General features: G+C 37.2%; 1 long non-coding RNA gene across 1 annotated transcript in view; it reads left to right on the top strand.

Moving 5' to 3' along the window:
• LOC143723453 (uncharacterized) overlaps positions 1-17,209 on the top strand; it is a 31,446-nt gene that overhangs the window by 227 nt on the left and 14,010 nt on the right. The window contains exon 2 of the long non-coding RNA XR_013197117.1: positions 971-1,234. This is a non-coding gene — a long non-coding RNA (uncharacterized LOC143723453). The remainder of the gene's footprint in view (positions 1-970; positions 1,235-17,209) is intronic.

Here is a 17,209-nt window from a genome sequence, read left to right as displayed (position 1 = left end):
CTATTTTCAATTTACAGACAGAACAAAGACAAATAACATTCAGAACTACATTAGCTAATATAAAAACACACAGTCAGGGGGTAGGCTAATAATTATAGAAATAAATGTAAGATTCGCATGTAACGTTAGACATGGTTTATGGTTATTTCTATTATGTCAGTGGCTAAGTTAACTTATATGGAAATTCATGAACTACGTTTTAATTAAAACGTTTTTAAAAAGTGTGTCATATTATAAATGGATATTGCACAGCCTCTTGTACCTCAATGTCTATATATTATTGCCGTCAAATCGATTTATCACATCTAACATAAATTGTACGTAATGTTATATGTATAACTACCCTATACACACACACGTAACGTTATAGTATATATATATATATATATATATATATATATATATATATATATATATACACACACACACACACACACACACATAAATTAATAATAATAAAATTAAGAAATTAGTGACTTAATAGGCGGTTTACTATTCCTCATCCTTAAGGCTATACATTTTTCAATATCAACACAACAACCACAACAACCTAGCATTAAAAAAAAGTAAAAATGCACTTAGTCTTTATTGAATGATACTTATGATGATTTCAATACAAATTTTGTATTATTGTAGTAAAAGCAATTCTGCATGTTTTAATGCTTGCATGCTGTTATTTATTGTCGGATTTAATTACAAATCAACTAATTAAAACAAATAATCCAAATCGCTTTGGATAAAAATGTAAGCTAAATGAATATACGCAATTAAATATATTATTTTATATTTTATCTTTATTTGTGGACAAACCTGTAGATATCATACCTTTATGGTGTATATCCATCTAGGTTTTTTAAGGGAAAAAATGAAGGGCAAATCTTGATGTGTCTTCTTGTATCGGAGTTTGACATCCTGTCGTATATCACACCATGACAAAACCACTCCACACCTCTTCTCTGTCGTCTCCCAGTGCTCTTTTGACAACCCAGAGGGACCTGGCTGAGGACCTGGAGTTTAGACACATGATGTGTACTGTGGATCCCACAGTCCCAGCATGGCCTCTCGCATTCGTGCGCTGGGGCCTTGGGTTGATGCATCGATCTGGCCCTGAGCGTTCCCCGATGGGTTTGCAGGCCATTTCCAGTACAGCCCCAAAGCCTTTGGAGAAGTTCTGCCCGTCGGCAGTCAGCACCACTCCATTCAGCCTTTCCTAGACTGCTTGCCGCAATCTAAGGTAATAATTACTGTACTACTTCAGACCCTGATCGGTGGATACCGATTGAGTCCCTCTTTCTATTGTTGCATCTCAAATTTTGATTTGATTGAGTCCCACCACACCTTGCAGCCCTCATTATGTCTGAACAATATGTATGTGATGAGGGTAGAGGAAGCGTGCAATTTAGGATGGGGGGAAAAAGAGCATCCGATTAAATGCTGCAGACACAAATGGTAAACTGGACCAGACAAGAAAGAACAAAGAAAGCGAGAGAGATAAAATGGCTCTGTTTCAAAACCCAGTGAGCTGCCTATTCCCTACATAACTAAGTTAGAACCTCATAAGTGACTGATTTGCAAGCATGTAAACTCATATTTATAATGTTGGTTGACCATCGATTACGATAATGCTGTTTTTTGTGTCTTCCTCTGATGTATGACTGATAAGGCCCATTCTGTACGGGCACGGAAAGGATGCTGTTGAGTTGTATCACATAGCAAAATCAATTCCCGTCCTATATTTTATTCAATTTTTTTCACTCATATATACGTCACAATAGGGAAGAAAAAATATGATCACAATTTCCGTTTCATGCCAACTTTAAATCACACAAAAATATTTAATTAGATCATTTTTTTTTATCTATACTTTTTGATGTTGAATAAAATATATTATGAATATAATAAAATTTCGTGCACAACTTAGATTTATTTGGTGCATGGATTGCATTCACTGAAAAAGACTACATGCAATGCTGCCTTTGAATTTGGTATCTGTATTTAATACCTTTTGGAAAAGTCTTGGAAGTGCTGCTCTAAATTGCTGCCTACTATGTAGGCAGCTCACTAGGTATTGGAACAGAGCGTTTGAGAGAGAGAGAGAGACAGTAAGCTCTATCAGTACTGTAGATGCAATCAGGACGGTTATTAATCTCCAGGTTGTCAGTGTAAGAAACAGCTGAAGAAAAGCTGTCCATTAGTATTGGTGTTTCTCTACCTGCGCGCTGCACGGGCACGATGCAGGAGTAATGCAGGAGAGCCTGGCTGTCTGCTGCCTTCGACCATCACTCTGAGGACGAGAGGTCAGAGAGAAAACAACCGCTGCGTAGACTCCAGCCAGAGCGGCCGCCATTGTCTCCCAGCCGCATATGAGAAAGTTCTCCCTGCGCCTTTTGTCCTTGTGTCAGCAGGCAGGACATTCTAAATTATTTTGCTCAGCTGCCTCCCTGAACTCTTGCTACGGCACGTCAACACACACATCATCCAGACACACACACACATAAGCACATCGGAGACGTGAGTGTGTGCCTGCACTGCCCTAACATCCACCACAAATCCTCAAAAACACTAATACACACACACACACATAACACACTAGCATAACATTAGCTACGGATGGAGAACGGCTCCGGTTTCTTGTTAGTGTATTGATTAGTCGTTTAATTGGTAATTACTGTTCAAGTGCACACCGTTCCCTTGTTGTGAGGAAATTTTGATAACATATTTAGTAATTTGAGCTTGTTGAATCAAAATATTCTGATGAGATACAACAATGCATATTGGCATAATTGGCTGTACATTGTTAAACCAATAAGCCACTTACAGTGATTTTACAATGGGATGTTTATCAAACCCCCATAAAAGCCTGTTTATACTGACAGCGTTTAAATACCCGGAGGTTGGCGAGTCTCTGGTTGCTCGTAGGCGTTCCTACTCGAATGCAGTATCCAGTTTTATCCCGTGGTGGATCACTCTCTGCGCTCTCATTGGTAGCTGTCACATCACATCATTGATGATTTAAAAGTTGAAGTTTCCAACTTCAAAAATTTAAAATGAATGACATCTGGTATGTTTCTGCAAATTGCTGGTCATCGTGAACAACTCTTAACTGTGGTAATCAATTGCCGTATTGCTTTTGCAAAATAGTGGCAACAGCAATACGATAAAAAAACCAAAACACCAAGAGCATAGCAGCACAATTTATTTGTTAAAAGATTGCATTCTCGAATCAAAGACCCACGTGATCTTATTACTAAATAACGGTTCAGCCAAGTCAATTAAAATTATTAAAAATACACATTTTATGTCAACTTTACATTCATATTTCATATATTCAGGTTTGGTAAATCCCTAAAAATAAACATTTTACTTCAGAATAGTCAGAGTAACATGATCTTTATTCTAAGCAAAAATAAATACTTAAAAATATGTGTTTCTTAATTTATCCATAAAGTTTCAGTGTGCAATTTCTGAGCCACTAGCACTGCGCCACCTAATGGAATTGCAAAAAATATTGTTAGATTTATCTATCTATCAAATCTGTCGTTCCCATTCTCATTGTCCATGAAAAATTATTATGCTCTATTATCATATGCGTAAACCATCACTATAGTGGTTAATACCTCACCCGGTGAAGTTTAGCACCAATGTGAGCTATATAAGTACTCATTAAAGAGGGTTATGAAATAGTCCTTAAATGCATGACATTACACCTTAAATGTGTTTTTCCTCACTTCAGCCGCTCATCCATGCTGTGGTTAACAACAGCCATTTATCTAAATGGATTTCAACTGATTAACCATTTAAGTAATAATGATCGGGGCAGTGTAGACTCTGCATTAGTTGCTAATTTGATAGGAATGTGTTTCTAAGGTTGTTTACTTAGATAGACACACACATGCACACACACACATACACACACACACACTGAAATTGTCTGGTTCCTCAGGACTGGGGTTAGGGGTTTGTCCAGTCACGTGATGTGCTGTTTTTTAACCTTCTGCCTGCAGACTTTGCTGTCAGCTTCCATCATTTCAACTGAGCTTGGCAGAGATTTCATGAGATTTTTTTTCTTTCGTTCTTTCTTTCTCGATGGAGACAAATGCTTTGGAGAAAAAGCCAAACAATGCCAGCTCTGAAAGCACAGCTCATGAAGTGATGTGTTTAATTTAATACTTGTTAACGTGGTCTGTAATGCTTTAAATCATGGCAGCATAATTAAAAATTTCTTTATTTGGTATTACGACTTTCTCCTTGAACCGAGTAACAAGTCTGGTTCTGCTTGCGCTCAGATGAACCATACTGTAGGTCAACAGCCAAGATCAAGGAATAGTTCACACAAAATTGAAAATGTTGTCATTATTTGCACACCTTCATGTCGTTCCAATCCTGATTGCTATTTTGCGTGAGCAACAGATTCAAATCTTGAAAAATAAAGTTTTTATTTATTTATTGGCATACATGGTTCCATAAAGAACCTTTAACATTCATACCTTTCTAGTGCACAAAATGTTCTAAGGTTCTTTATTATGTCCTTCACACTAAGAATTTTTTTTGAGAACTGTTATAGTATAAAAATGGTATGTGGCTACTCTTTACAATAAGGTTCCATTTGTTAGCTGCAGTACTTAACATGAACTAACAATGGAAAGTACTTATAAAGTATTTATTATTCATCGTTAATGTTAATTTCAACATTTATAAATATGTTATTCAAATCAAAAGTTGTATCTATTAATATTATTTAATGGACCCAAGTTAACATGAACTAATAATTAACAGTTATATTTTTATTAACTAATGTTTAAAAAAGTAAATAAATGTGTTGCTCATTGTTAATATTAGTCTATGCATTGACTAAGGTAAACTAATTGGACCTTATTGCAAAGTGTTACCAATGGTTCTTCTATCGCCTTGTAAAAAAAAAAAAAAAAAAGGTTTTGGAGCCTTAATTTTTAAGAATATATGGAAAAGAGCTGCATGATGTTTCTTTAAAAAAAGGTGAGTAAATGATGACATCATGATTTTTATTTTCAAAAGCACTATTCCAATAATAGAAATGACAGCGAGAATCCAGCCAGTCTGAGGTCGCGATTGTCTGCGAATGGGCTTAAAGAGGGAATAACGGGCAGGCGACAAAGACGAGAGTGAGAACGGGTGAACGAAAGGGAGAGAAATGAAAGGTTTGGTTTCACATTATATGATGATGTGTAGCCAAGTCCCTTTATGGTCTCGGGCTAACGTCCTAATGGGGACAAGCTCGCAGTGGATGAAGCCCACAGAGGATAAGATACTAAATCTCGCAATAAAAGCAATGTGATTTACAGTAAATTCCAGCAGGCTGACAGCGACACAGCTGAGGGCATAAACACGCTCCTTTCAGCAGAGCTCCTTCTCTCACTGAGAAGTACAATTGCGCGGCCAGCCATGCTGGCTCACCAGCAATGACTTTGATAAATAACCAGGAAGTCCCACTGTTGGCTTAAAACTAGAAGTTGTTCAGTTGCAATTCTGCATTTGTCCTCCTTTAATGGGTATGGAAGTGGCTTTAGCCGTAATCTGGCATTGATTGATTAGGTCTCACTACGGCTCCCACCGCCCCCCTCCTCGCCGTGAATAGACGCCCGGCCGCAGCTGGGCTCTTGCCGAGCGATGGCTGTATTAGGGCCCTGCACGCCTTATTTACCTGCAACACAAACACAGTTAATTCCACTTGGGTGGACGGACAGAGGGGTGGACTCTAGGAAAACAACAAACGAGAAGTGACATGTTTTTGTTGGTGCTCGAGATATCTAGTGAAGAGGAAAACAACCATGTATTCATAGAGCTGTAGCTGGCAGCCGTTTAAGAGACAGAATGGCCACAGTTTACTGCGAAGCCAATGAAGTTTCTGAAGTCTATTAAAGCAATAGCCATGGGTGAGGGCTAGGCATAAACAAAGCATAAAAGACACCATTGTTCAATAACTCACCAAATTAATTCATTATAATTATATATTTAAAAAAAAATCATCCACAAAACAATAGGTTGCCATCCAACATAGCTACCCGGCACATTAATATAAAATGCATGTCACATATGTGCTTAGTTGCTCTATATCCAGCTTATTCTCAGTATACTCACGTGAAGTGATACATAGCAAATCTCAATTGCCTGATTGTTTATTTTGTCACAAAATATAACTATATTATCACTCATCTCATTATATAAAGTTGGATATACAAGTATATCCAACTTTATCTGCATACTGTACACTTACGTAGGGTGTATCCATTTAAATCCACTTCCGCTTCACAATATAGCATATCTCAACTGCTTGAATGCCTATATCATCGCAAAATGTAAACTATATTATCGCCCGCCATTTCATTTATAATGTTTTCCAATCAAAATTTTGAGTCAGAACTGTTATATTAACACAATGCATCTTTACCATTATTTTACCATGTTCAAGGCTGTTCATAATCTTTAGCATAATAGTCACAATATTTAAATCAATAGTTACATTTGTTAATCAGAATACACCATTCTTACAGCATGTAATATAGTTTGTTAGCAAAACTTTAGGCCATCTTATAGTCACACTAATATAGCTAATATCACATTAATATAAGATATGTCATGTGTGAAACGTATGTTTCAGCGGCTTTGAATGTGGCAGAATTTATTTTAGTATTTATTCCAATCAAAATAGAATTAGAAACAATCCTTCAGTTGTAAATTGTATAGTCCGCTACAGTTTAAAAAAAGCAGCAATATGACCAACATGCACAAGTTAGACATTAATCTGTCTATTTATTCTGTACAATAATGGTCTCAAGGCTGTCCTTTGCCATCACTTATCGAGTATTCATTCAAATCCGATATATACATGACTAAAAATCAACTCGTGCATATATTGAACCGAAACACCACCAAGAATTGACCACAAACAAACAGGGTTTGAGGACGATGTTCGACGTAATGAAAAACAATGTTTGTTTTGAATGAGGCGCGGGAGGTTGAAAATGTAATTTCGACAGAGAGCCGGATATTGATTGTGTTTTACCAGCAGCAGATCCATTTTAATTAAATATTAAATACGAATGTAGGACACAAGAGCTACAAGTTGTTTTCAGCTGATCATCGAGCATCTTCTAAGAAATCACAATCTGTGCCGACAGCCCTATTGTTTAATCAAGTATTTAAATCAGGGTTGGGCTGAAATGCAATTCATTTCACATTCAAAGAATACTTTAGTTATTTTTAACAGGAGGCCTTCGTGTATGAATTTTAATGGAGACACTTAAATGGTAATTATTCTACTCAGACTCAAACGCAGGTAACAAATGGAATTCAATCAGTGGCTATGCATAATGACCATCATTAGGAGACAGAAAATAATAATGACATCCTCTCCGCATTAGAGACACGCGCTCCGCGAACTAAACCCGTAGCCATTATTGATCGCCATGGAGATAAGCAATTGTCACTTTCCCGCAGCATTGTGTGTGAATGTTAAATACAGCGGAACAATCCTCACCCCCCACACACCTTTTGTCTGCTGCTTTTTTTAACTTCCATTTTACAGCGTGACAGAATGCATTTAGTGTAAAATCTTAACGTGAGTCCGGTGTAAATGGATGGATGTCACCGCACATGTTTTTTCTGTCAATTGTGGTTATTGTGCAAAGGTCACGTGACCCTCTTCATGCTGGTTTTGTGCTAATGTGAAAGGTGCACTGACATCACTTTAAACGGTATATAGAATATGCAAATGACACCATGGAAGTAGTGCTGCATCTACAGTAACACAGGTGTCCAGTAGTTTACGCTGCACTCATTCAGTACCTGTGGCTGGTAAAGTCAACGTTGAACAAGCGTGTACAAGTTTGCAGACATGAAGTTAAACATTAAACACTGACTGTTTTCAGAAATATGCCTTATATAAGATAATGTGGTAACCTAGAGACAGCAACTTTAAATATAAGGTTTATGCTGTTCAAAAACATAAACTATCCCTTTTATCAGAATAAACTTTTATCGTATTAAATTACTGATGACACATATGTCTAAAGCATTAATATAATGAAAAGCCAATCAGGAAGTATACAGTATAGTCTGTGTGTGTGTGTGTGCGTGTGCGTGTGCGTGTGTGTGTGTGTGTGTGTGTGTGTGTGTGTGTGTGTGTGTGTGTGTGTGTGTGTGTGTGTGTGCCTGTGTCTGTGTGTGTGTGTGTGTGTGTGTGTGTGTGTGTGTGTGTGTGTGTGTGTGTGTGTGTGTAAAAAATGTAAAAATATACTTGTTGGTATAAAAAGGAAAGAAGTGCATAAGCAAGAATACACAAGTTAATAAATTAAGTATGTTTATGTGAAATAATAATATTTGAATAAAAATAATTTGTGTTTCGATAACTTGTGCATTATTCCTGAACTTTTGTATTTACAAAAGTTCAGGAATAATGCACAAGATATCGAAACACAAATGCTCTGCTTGAATATCTTTATATAATTGTAGACGCTATATACTGTTGCACAATGCACATGCATCTTATCTCCTGTTAACGTTGAATGTTTAACAGAATATGTTTACGATGATAAGACGGGAAATTTGACATCATTTTGTGTGAATATGTCTGTTCAAGCTCAGGAAGACGTGAAAGAGTATTTGTGTGCTGTGAGACATGTCACACGGCTTTGGATGTGTGTTGCTGCGCACACAAGACTTATCATACAGCGCACAAGTACCAAACTGAGAGACGCGATTTTCGCGTCTGCATGCGCTTGAATATTTAAATTGGCAAGGATTAAAAATGCACAAATTATCAACTTCTGTGAAGATGCAGCAATGCAAAGCCAATGCAAAGATCTGTTTTTGGCTTTCAGGCCTTATTTTCGAGCCCTGATATATATATATATATATATATATATATATATATATATATATATTATGGGTGGAACGGTACACAGAAGTCACGGTTCGGTTCATACCTCGGTTCAGACATCATGGTTCGGTACGATTTCGGTACAATGGGGTGAAAAGCAAAACAAAAATGCAGAAGGCATTTTTACAAATGTCTTAAGCCTTGTATTTTTTAAATAAGTTTTATTAATAAAGGCATAGAACCAGTTTATTTGTAGTGCACTGACAATAGTATTATATAATTCAATTAGTTTATTAATTAAATTAATAAAAATACAAAAAGACCTTGCGATATGTTTGGTATGTTTGAATGAATTTAAAATTAATTTGCTATATTTCAGATCAATATATTTGTTTTTCTTAATTTTAATTAACCCTAACTTTATTCTCCTCTGAATTATAAATAACTGATTTCCGTATAAAATAATACTAGGTTACCATTAAAAACCACATTTGATTTTCTTTTTTAATCAATGTAGAATGTGTAACTTAAAAGTAAAACTGTGTGTGTGTGTGTGTGTGTGTGTGTGTGTGTGTGTGTGTGTGTGTGTGTGTGTGTGTGTGTGTGTGTGTGTTTGTGTGTGATTTTGGTTGGGTGACAGTTGTAGGATACAGTTTGACAAGAAAGTGTGACAAAAGCACAATGTTGTGTTTTATTGCGAGTGTACACAAATATATGTAAACACTTTGCAGTTTGAATGATATGTTTACGGAGTATGTTTTTGTTTCCACTGTTCGCACCCGCGCCTCTCTCTTTCACACACACACACACACACACACACACACACACACACACACACACACACACACACACAGTTCGCGCCCGCGCCTGTCTCTCTCACGCACACACACGCACACACACACACACACAGTTCGATCGCGCCCGCGCCTCTCCCTCTCTCACGCGTGCACACACACACTTCAGCATTGCAATATTGACATCGCAGTCTGTTCATTATGCTGCGTCCAGACCAAACGCCAATTGATCGAATTTTATCGCGATTTAGAGTTTTATTTATTTTTATACCGTGTATTCTACGTGTAAATTCGTGCGCCGAACCGTGACGCCCGTACCAATTCGGTTCAATACGAATACATGTACCGTTCCACCCCTAATATATATATATATATATATATATATATATATATATGTGTGTGTTTGTGTGTATAATCAGTATGTAAACTCTTTAAATACAAGCAAGTGATAGATCGATAGATAGACAGATAGTCTCTCTCTCTCTCTCTCTCTCTCTCTCACTCTCTCTCTCTCTCTGTGTGTGTGTGTGTGTGTGTGTGTGTGTAAACAGTAAATAATCTGAAGTTTAGGCCAAATATCCGCTGGTTAACAACAGCTCTATCAGTCTATGACCTAGAATGTGAAATACACCAAATGTTACAATTAAATGTTGATGCTGATAACGCGAAGAGTGTAAAGTTAGTTATGGGTAAATATATGAGAGCTAAAGGCACTGGTTATGAGTGAAGATTGAAGAGTGTAAAGTTATTGTAATTGCGTGTCAGGCGGATGCTGTGGAAGGTGAAGGACAATGGTGTTTCGTCTGGCTCTGAGCCAGTGGACAGCACGTGCTAACTCGCTCCCTCCGTCCTACAGCTTTTTTTTCTCTCGGCATCTCTGTCTTTCTTTTACACATGCACATATTCACAGTTCAGTTTCCCTTACATACCTAAACGCTGTCTCTCTCTCTCGATCCGCTAGCTGCAGACCATTGGCGGTGCGTTGCGTTGCGGTGCCAGGGTCTGAGCCCACCCCAGGTGAGACAAGCTCCGCTGCTTTGATGGATCTGCCATTTCAGCCCTGCTCTGTCCGACAGCAGGAGTCCAGGCCTTCACCCTCTCCCTCTTTCCCCCGCCCGCTCATCTCTTAATCTCACAGAGAAAATATATATCCTATATCTCACAGATACATCCCTCTGAGCCGGCTGGAACAGCACTCATCTGGAATACAGACCAACAGGCTATTATTTATTTAATGCACTGACAGAGAGAATGAGGAAGAAACAATTGGCAGACATGAGATGTAGGCAGTGAGCGGCACATAAGAGTTTGAGCCAATTAGTCCAAATAGTCAAGAACCTGCGGACATTTGACATGGAATGGATTTAAACATGTAAAATGTATTAAAGTCGACATGAAATGTGGATGATCGCAAACCACTTCACATATGTTTCGTATTTCAATGAGAAAAAACTAGACGGGACTTGATTTTATCCATTTTGTATAGTTAAAAATGGACGTTACATAACAGAATGGATTGTGATGGTTGATTGCAAATGGTTAAAAAAAGAAGTGGGCGGTCACAAACATATGATTTAATTGCTGTAGGTGGCCAAGTTGTTTTTGGCTTTCATACTGCTGGATGTTATGCTAATGCTAATGTTTTGCACAATTAGACATTGCTGATGTGCAAATCTGATCTCAAACGGGATGTGCTGTTGTAAGATAAGATTCTCTGCAGGTAAATGTTGGCCAAATCCGAATTTTTTCAGTGGCCCAATTTTCTTTTGCTCATATGTGACTCAGATCTGTTTTTGTCATGACAGTGTGAACAGCACAAACACATGGAATCTGATCTTTTCGATTTCAATTTGTGCCACTTCCATATGTGGTCCTAAATCCGATACAGGTCTGATGTTTTGCAATGTGACCTCAGTCTGAATAGTCATATCGGAAATAATGCGACTTTTACGTCACTCTAAGGCCTTGTCCACACGGGTATTTTTATAACCGTCACTTTTTTTACGCGGTTCGGTCATTCGTCCACACGGAAACGCAGTATCAGGTCACTGAAACCGAACATTTTTGAAATCCCCTGAGGATTTTCAGAAACACCAGTTGCAGTATTGTTGTGTAGACAGTAAAACCGGGGTTTTTGCCTTGCGACGTCAGAGTGTGCGCCGTTATCCGCCTCGTTTGACGGCAGATTGTGCGCCGCTGACGGCTTCTGATTGGCCAACGTGGCTTTACGGTTAGGGCTATATTGGCGCCTGCTGGTGTGGCATGCTCTTGACAGCGCTTGATAGTGCGTTTTTGCGTTTTCATGTAGACAGGATTTTTTTTTAAAACGCAGGAGGAAAAAACTCCGGTTATAAAAATACCCGTGTCCGTGTGGACATGGCCTAAATCGATATTCATATGGGAGTCACTTCAAAAATGTACAGCTCCAAAGTTATCAAGACAGTTGCAAAAGGTAGTCAGTGAAGGACAATGATGTGTCAGAACTCGTAAGTATTATAGTGACAGCTCTATATACAAGCAAAACATCATAAATGTCAATGTCAATCAAAAAACTCTGCTCTCTTTTTTCGCATCCTAGTCTTTTTTTTAAATATTGCCTGCGCATAAATTCGCTGGGTTCCGCAGGAGATCACACTATAAATAAATGCATAATCTCTTACTTTAATGTCCTTCGTGTTTACTTCCGTATGACAGTGTTTTGCGTGACGTCTTTTTATAGTTCTTTTGCGCATGCGGGTCAGTTCAGGACCACGATCTGTTCACACTGGAATCTGATATTGGCCACATTTAAATTAATAATGTGAACAGCTATTCTAAACAATCAGATCTGAGCAATTGAGCATTAAGGCTTGTGGTGTGAACGTAGCCTAACTTGTAAGTCTAGTCTTATCAGTTTATAAAACCAGTCCCAGGTCAGAGAAAAGTGGTTTCACAATAAGACCAAAAACATGCATTGACACAGCAAACAAGGTCAATATTCATGTTGACATTAAACAGAGCTTGTGTTTTACACTTAAAGAAATCAACCAGAAGTATTAGATATAACACTGAAGAGGTCGATGGTTTGCGATATGCATTTCAGATCTTGCTAATTTATGGACACATTATATACAGACTAAACAAATGCCTTTTTGAGACTTGTGAAAAGGAAAATGTCTTAGCCGCTTGAATTGATATCAAACGGCAGACACGTTTTTAAAAAAAAAAATTCTTTTGACGTATTGTGCAGTCATGTTTCTTTGGTACATTCACATATTATTATCACTGGGGCCTTTTATATTTAAAAGCCTCGTTGAGGTTTCCTGAAGAAGGTCATAACTGTTAACCATAAAATGTCATTTTCAGCAACAATGGTCAGTGTTCAGGGAGACATGGTCAAAGCACGTGGTTTTAAAATACCCACTAAAACACAATTTTGTCTTCCTCTCTCTGCATTCGATGTTGAAGTGGAACTCCTGAAAAACCCACCCATGCCAAGGTCGTTCAATTAACGCCTCTCCCTTTCATGACCGGCAGGAGTGTGTGAAAGAGAGAAAGAGAGAGAGTTAGATTCTCTTTCTATCGCTCTAAAATGTTGTGTCCATAGCCGTGGCCGCCCAACATCGTTTTCACAGCTGGAATATTTTGGGAAATGCCTGATGTGCTGTAAAAAGGTCTGACAATCCATATGAGTGAATAGCACCAGAGATGAAATAATAATGCTGAATGCAAGTAGAGATTCTAATTCAAATTTCAAGAGATTTATCACTTTATCTGTAGCAAGGTCATTCACATTCTTAAATTCACTCCAAAAAGCATGTGAAGATTAAATAAATATGACAAGAAAACTAAAGGGAGACTCTGTAATGTTTTTGCTTTGCTGCTCAGGTTGATTAAATCCCAATATGATATGAGTAAAGTGGCCTTGCTTGATTATAAGCAACACAAAATCAAAATTATTTACCCTGTTCAATACCATAAATAAATACAAATATTTGTAATCTTTCATCAAAATATAATAACTAGCTCCATTCCGGTATGCCTACTAGCTATATTTATCTGGCACAACAATGAGGAGGATCTTACAGCTAATTTGAACTGATAATTGCACACCATATACAACTAATAAAAAAAAAATTTTAAAGTAAATTTTATAAAACGAAGTAAAGAACATCATTCAATAAAATATTTCCCAAAAGCAAAGAAGACATGCTGCATCTTGTTATCTGAACCTTTTCATTTCCATTAACCATGTGAATGAACTGATTCAAAAAAGGAATCTTATTTCCGCAATGTTAAATATAAGAGAGTAAACTGGTTGTTTACTACATGAATGACAACTAATAAAACTAAAAACACACTCATTTATATAAAAAGAAGTAATGAACAGTAGGGCTGTCGCGATAACCGCAATATCGCAGTACCGCGCTACTGACAGGCCAACCGCAGAGAAACGCAAGTAACCGCAGCAACCGCGAACCGCGTTTTCTTTTTTCATAAGGCAACCCTTCGTAGTTCGTACCATGTGTATTGAATGTTAAATAAGTTAATAATGATTACAAGACTGTTTATCATGGTGATTTGTACAGAGGATTCGTGGATTTGGACTTAAGCCTAAACAGACAGTGAATGTGTTCGACTGAGCGTGTGCGATTACCTGCGTCTGTCTTTGAAGTCAAGTCATGTATATTCGTGAAAAGGTTGCCGTTTCCAAGGAAAGCGAAATATTTGTCGTAGGCTATCATCCTTTTAACGTGTAAGGGTATTTACCATGAATGGCGTCAGCGCTGGTCAGCATTACACAGCACGAGGAAGCCGTGGGGGGAAAGCAGCGAGTCACGCATTGAATCAATGCCATTGGTCTCTATTAAGTGAAGCATTGCTTCAGCTTTGCCCAAAAGTGAAGCATTGCTGGCCAGCTGAGCCTTGAAAAGTGGAGCTCAAAGTTAAAAAAATAATTAACACCTTGTTTCATTACATCTATCATTTAAGGAATCAGCTTTTTTGAACGTTTTTGTTGAATGAACGGTTTAATGACTCACTCAAAGACAGTCCGTTGGCATAACAACTGCGCGCTGAGTGACAGTCTTTCAATGCGCAGAGACGCTGTTTAGTTTCGGTTACATTGGTTACATTGTTTTTGTGTATGCTGACCACATCATAACACGTATTTATATAGCAAATAAATATAAATAAATAAATGGCGGTAAAACTGCATATCGCGCTATTGAGCCACTCAAAATTACCGCAAGGGAAATTCCTTCACCGCGACAGCCCCAGCTTTTAATAATTTTTTCCCCCAAAAACAAAGAGCACATGTTGCGACTCATTTTTTTTTAACCAGTTAATTTACATGAACCATCTAAATGAACTGACTAACAAAAAGGAATCTTGTTACATTACTACATATGATATGAGAGTGTAAACTAATTGTTCACTGCATTTACAACAATTGTAATCAATCCTACTTTTATGTGATTAGTTGGCACTGGTTTGGAAATACAAATGTTCAGCTTTTGTTGTCTCCATAAAGCACTAAACTGAGGTTACCTAAGCACTTTTAATGGTAAACTAAGAGGATATTTGTGATTACCGCCTTGGCAATGAAGTTGTACACGCAATAAATGTTACCAAAATCAGCTACTTAATGCTAACTGGCAAAAGTAGATAGTTAGACAAGATGCACTGTAAAGAAACCAGCTAAGCTACTGTTAAACAAACGTAGATAAGTTAATAGCATCACTAATTTAGTTACTCCCTAATGCTGAATGTCTGTTAGTGTCACTATGTAAATCTGTGCTAATCTGTCATTTGGTTTCTGTGTCTAATTAAATAACTTTATTCCCAGCATGAAGATCAGTCACTGGTCCTTCAATTAGAGTCATTAGCATATGCCAATAGAGACGTTTCATACTGGCAGAATGATGTCAGAGCTTCACTTCACCTCTGATTTTATCTGAAAGATTTCCAGCCTTATAAAGAGAGAAAGAGAGATCGGGGTGAGGAGGGTCACTTCTCAATAAAGAGTAGAAAAATTAGCTATGAATATGTAAACAAACAACACTGATAAAAGAAACACTGTTATCACAAAATAAGATGCAATCTTAATAGGAGATATTTTAAATTATAAATATGATCTTAATATTAAACGGATACAATACAGTAGTTCAAGCTTTAAATTCTGAGGTAATGATTTATATAACGCATTTATAAAAAGGGTCAGTGAAGACATTATAATGTTACAAAAATTTCAAATAAATGCCACAAAAATATTAAGCAGCACAACTGTTTTCAACATTGAAAACAATCATGTTTCTTGAGCATCAAATCATCATATTAGAATGATTTCTGAAGGATCATGTGACACTGAAGACTGGAGTAATGATGCTGAAAATTCAGCTTTGATCACAGGAATAAATTACAGTTAAATTATATTACAATAGAAAACAGTTGTTTAAAATTTTAATATTTCACAATATTACTGTATTTTTGATCAAATAAATGCAGCATTAATGAGCATAAGAGACATACACACATAAATACACACAATTTAATTAATACATTTTTACATCAAAATGGTCAAATGTTGTTGGCCTGTGATATATCAGTCCATCACTAATTATTTATTGAACATTGATATCTTTCATGATGTTGACAGTGACTTCACTACAGTTTTAGAGAGTTTTATCCATTGCATTTTGCATATAAACCCCTTACCATGGTAAAATTACATCAATGCCTCTCATGGCTTATTGCTTTAACAAAACAGTAGTAACAGCAATATGATTTCAAACGCCAATGCCAATTTTATTTGCAATCAAGCACTAAATCACCATTAAATGTGTCCCATTAACCAGTGGAATACAGCTCATAATTTTTCCAAATGCAGTTACTGAACGATCTACATCAGCCGAGGATCTGAAAGTGTTATTCAGACTGTCTTCCCTAGAGCTCGACTTCTCTTTAGCTAGCACTTACCATGCCATTGATCAGTGTAAATATTAATTCAAATAAACAGCTATAAATAGAGGCTACATCTCACCTACAGCAGCCTCCTCTAATACCTCCATTACACATATATACACTTGCTCAATATATTGACTGCAGCAGTGAGGGCGAGCTGATAGAAAACGCATGTTTTCAATGTCAAAACAACAAAGCGGGCCAGACTCCTGCTGCAGATATTTTGCATTATAGATCTGAACAGCCAAGAGAAAGATTTGGAAGTGTGTGCGAGGCTTACAAATCACCTGCTTATTATGAAAAATAAAGGAAAGTAGCAACAAGGCAAGGCAACACAATAAGAGTGTGTTAAAGTTTCATGCAACTTCAAGTCTTGGTTCCTTAAATGTAAATGTAAAACTAAATTGCAAAGAAACAGCAAGATAACAGCCAGATAACCGGTATGATCTCATTCGTATTCGTAGGTAAGCTTACACATACGTTTGTGTATGTTGAAGCAGACCCTGAATCATACACATTGAATAAGAAAATAAATGGCAATACATTGACAGCATGAATTTGAATGCAATTTAGGTTACAGAACCCCAAAGCCTAACATTTATCAGTGAATAATGGT

Source organism: Siphateles boraxobius, unplaced genomic scaffold, assembly GCF_051911475.1.
Source record: "Siphateles boraxobius isolate OS27281-9 unplaced genomic scaffold, OSU_SipBor_1 7, whole genome shotgun sequence".
Taxonomy (NCBI): Eukaryota; Metazoa; Chordata; class Actinopteri; order Cypriniformes; family Leuciscidae; genus Siphateles; species Siphateles boraxobius.
The sequence above is the reverse complement of the archived record's forward strand: the minus strand, read 5'-3'. Positions and strand labels throughout refer to the sequence as shown.